The sequence below is a fragment of the Pinus tabuliformis genome, chromosome 7, assembly GCF_031772625.1.
Source record: "Pinus tabuliformis cultivar Carrire ecotype Pingquan chromosome 7, CPIR1, whole genome shotgun sequence".
Lineage (NCBI taxonomy): Eukaryota > Viridiplantae > Streptophyta > Pinopsida > Pinales > Pinaceae > Pinus > Pinus tabuliformis.
Window position 1 is genome coordinate 1,294,224,846 of NC_142293.1, and position 4,055 is coordinate 1,294,228,900.

Here is a 4,055-nt window from a genome sequence, read left to right on the forward strand (position 1 = left end):
TATTTTATATATAGTCTCTATATAATGTTGGCGATTTTTAAGGTAAAATAATTTTATATTCTAAAATTTGGGCGAATCGTCTTTTATAAAATTGGAAATTGGCGAATCTTTTTTGTGGAAAAATCAGGGAAAATTAGCCCACTGGGCGAACATTAGCCCCTAAAATTTTCCATGACAAGGTCCTGAAGCGTATGTTGCAAAGGATGATCGGAGTTCACAAAAGAAGGTGGCACCTAATCCTGTACTCAGCCTTGTGGGCTTACCGAACATCGGTAAGGAATGCGACCGGGTTCACACATTTCCAACTGGTATATGGCTTGGAAGCAGTCTTACGAGTCCAGTGCGAAATTTCGTCTCTTAAACTCGCAATCGATCTCCTCCCCGAAACTTCAGAAGAAGAGGCTCGTTTCTTGGAATTAATCCAATTGGATGAAACCCATCGTGATGCTGCTTTGGCTAACGAAGCCCATAAGAAACGAGTCAAGGTGCAGTTCGACAAAAATGTCAAACCCCGTGTCTTCTCAGAGGGTGACTTGGTCTTGCTTTACGACCAAGAATCCGATAAATTGGGAGCAGGTAAATTTAATTCTTTATGGATGGGCCCCTATATTGTTAAACGAGTGTTAGCAAAAGGGGCCTACGAGTTAATGGATTATGACGGAATTCCACTGGCGCAACCTCGCAATGGGTTGTACCTGAAGCGTTACTATGCTTAAATAGTAACCAATGTGCTTTTGTTGTATTCTGTTTTCGCTAAAATGGTTGTTTTGGTCGAGTAATCCATCTTTTTACATTTATTTCAGATGTCGAACCTTTTGGAGACATGTGTGGGATATGCCGACGGAGCGAGTCGTAGTTCGTGGAACCTGTCCTCTGAAGCCTGGGCCATTTTTTATCCAAGCGGCGAGTTAGTAAGTTTCAGAGGTGTATGTATTGGTCAATCAACGAATAACATCGCTGAATATAACGCGTTGATATAGCTGCTCTCTGATGACATCACCCATGGTATACGCCGACTAATCGTCAGGCTAGACTCACAACTCGTAATACTACAACTCAATGGTATATATTCCGTCCGCAACCCAGCTATTTATCGCATGTTCCTAAGGGTTAAGATTTTGGAAATACAATTTGATTTAATTCAATACCAACATATTGCCAGAAACTTAAACACATTAACTGACTCACTAGAAAACTATGTGTTAGATAGACATTTGCGACATTTATAAAAAGAAACACATCATCAAAGTTGTACGTATGGATCATATAACTCAACCAGAATAAAACCCCGAAAATCAAAATATACATATATAAGCTGTTTATGGTTTACATATAATGTTCTGTAACCAAGACAAAATCGGTCGCATGACCCAAAAACTCAAAATGCTAGGGGGCACCCTAGTCTAGTGATGCTCATGATAGCACGTCACGGCTTGTGCAATCATGCGTAAGAGACGAGTCCATCGTCTAGGCACACTAGTAGTATGCCGCTGCAACTGTAAAGGTAACTCGTCGATCCTCACATCCGGAATGCCGAGAGTAAGGATCTCAACCTGCTCCTGCACAGCTGTAAGGGTCTCAGCCACATCAAGGTCATGAAGAATAACCCTCCCAGCAGTCTCCCCTGCTGGAGCAGCGGCTGGCGCTCTCGGGCCAACTGCTGGACGAACAGGACCAACATCTGCATGCACACATGAGTTTGATTAAAGTCTTGATAGAATAAAGCACAGGGACATTATGAATAAAAACAGTAAACAGTGATATGGTCGAAGATTTTACCAATAGCGCCCCACTGCTCGTTGTCCGGCAGTACCAAATCCAGATCACCCCGGAAGTCCATGCCAACATATGGATACTCAGAAAATACCATCTCCTGACGCTCGAACCACCTGAAGAAGGTATCAGAGAAAGAAATCTGAGATTGACCAGCATGCCTAGACATGTGATCAACCCATCTCTGCATGCGTGGCTCAGTAGGAGAAGGCAAGTCGAGTGCAATGTGCTGAGGCTGCATCAGTGGTATCTTCTCCGAAGCAAAGGCGGTCAAAATAGAACCAAATCCAAAGTTCTTCAACTTCCCGTCCTTTACCTTGGTCAACTGACTTTTCATCTGAAGAAGTACTACATCACACCAGTTGAATATTTTCGATTGGAGGCACTCCAAGGCATGCTGCACATAAGATCTGTTGGCGACGTGAAGAGATGCACTACCGGCCATCCTACCAATAGTATACAGAATGGACTTGAGAGACCTGTCAGCAACCCCACGGATAACGATCTTGCCGTCTTTATTCGACTGAGATCCTTCCCTGCAATACTGGCGGACATAATCTCTCACGGAGTCACTCCCTCGGGCCGAACCTGACAAAGAAATGGGGGCACCCCACCTTGACAACCCAGTCAAGAAGTAAATGTCTACTGCGGTCAAGGGGATAGACTTGCCCCTAATCTGGAATACTTGGTTGATTGGATCCCAAGCATCGAGCATATACTGCAGTAGGGAGATCTGTTGTCTCATACTAGAGATACGGAAGAACTTCAGTAGGCCACAGTTCCTCAACGCGTTCACCGTGACAGGATCGTGTAGGGCAATCATGTCCTCTTCTTCATGTTCTCGTTCTCGCCATGTAAGGGTCATTTTGCTCCAATGTCTCTGAAAAACAAACATGAGATGAGTTAGATCCTGGATTTGATGAGAAACTGGAAAAATTTTCATCAAAAGATTGTGCAACAAAACTATTTTTCTGTGCCCAGCGCAACTACCCAGTGTTCCACCTGCATTGAAGGTCAAACTGCCTTCATACAGTTTGACATTCAGCGCAGGTTTCGAGTGAACCAAGTGCGCTAATGGCAGAGCGACCCAATAAAACCCCAGGGGCTCAGGATAACAGGAAAACAAGAACATAATACAGAAAAGAAACCATGAAATGAAAGAGCTCAAGTTTAGCTCCTACCTGGTCCAGACGGCGCCGAAAATTGTCCACAGAATCTCCCGAAATCAGCTGATGAAAATCAAGGGGGAAGAGGCACCTCCAAAGCTCCAACAAACCAAGTTCAAATGAAATGGTAAAATGAGAGGTAAAAACACTTTTTAATTGCTTTTTACGTAGTTCAAAGAGAAATATTAGGGTTTTAATCTCATTTTCAAACAAATGTTATTCATTTCTAACTAGTTTGATGCAGCAATTGAGGATACAGTACTATCTTTGAAAAGAGCAAAGATAGTTATGGTAAAAAATCAAAATTTGACCATATAATTGAGCAGTTTTAGCGTATAGTTCATGCTCGTTAAAAAATAAACATAAAATCGAGCAGTTTTAGCGTATAGTTCATTCTCGTTAAAAAATAAACATAAAATCGAATAGTTTTATCGTATAGTTCATGCTCGTTAAAAAATAAACATAAAATCGAGCAGTTTTATCGTATAGTTCATGCTCGTTAAAAAATAAACATAAAATCGAGCAAGTGTTTCGACCCGTGTTTAAGCTCGTTAAAAAATGAACTACCCGGTAAATAACCACTGCGAATGTAAATTGTCAGCCATTAAATCCTTGGTCGTGTTTGCACCGTCACCTCCACTTTTCCATTGGCCGATCATTCACCTCCATTTGATTGTTTACCCATTTTGAGGAACAGCTGCGAAGAGTGATTTCACTAGCCATCCTTGTGACACTGCCGTGATTGGAAAATTCCAAGCCTTACCTGGAATCAACTGCTAACCCGTTCATCACTCGTTCCTCAAAAGACGAGTCTTCTTTAAGCTCTTTTCAGCTGACTCGTAAAATATGAAAAGACTGCCGAGTTTTGGCCTTCCAGCTCGTCAAAGCAACCGGAAGTGCTATCCCTCCTCTAGATTTTAATCTTTTTGGACTTGAGGGATTATTGCACAAAAAGATCGAGCGCTTGTTTTGTTCGGCTCGTTAAAACTATCGAAAATCCATCCCCTCTGTATTGTTTTATACTTTTTCGGACTTAAGGGATTAGATGACGAAAAAGGAACTTTGGAGTTATCTTTACGTACCTTTTCAGACTCTCTAAAAATGAAAAGGGACCGA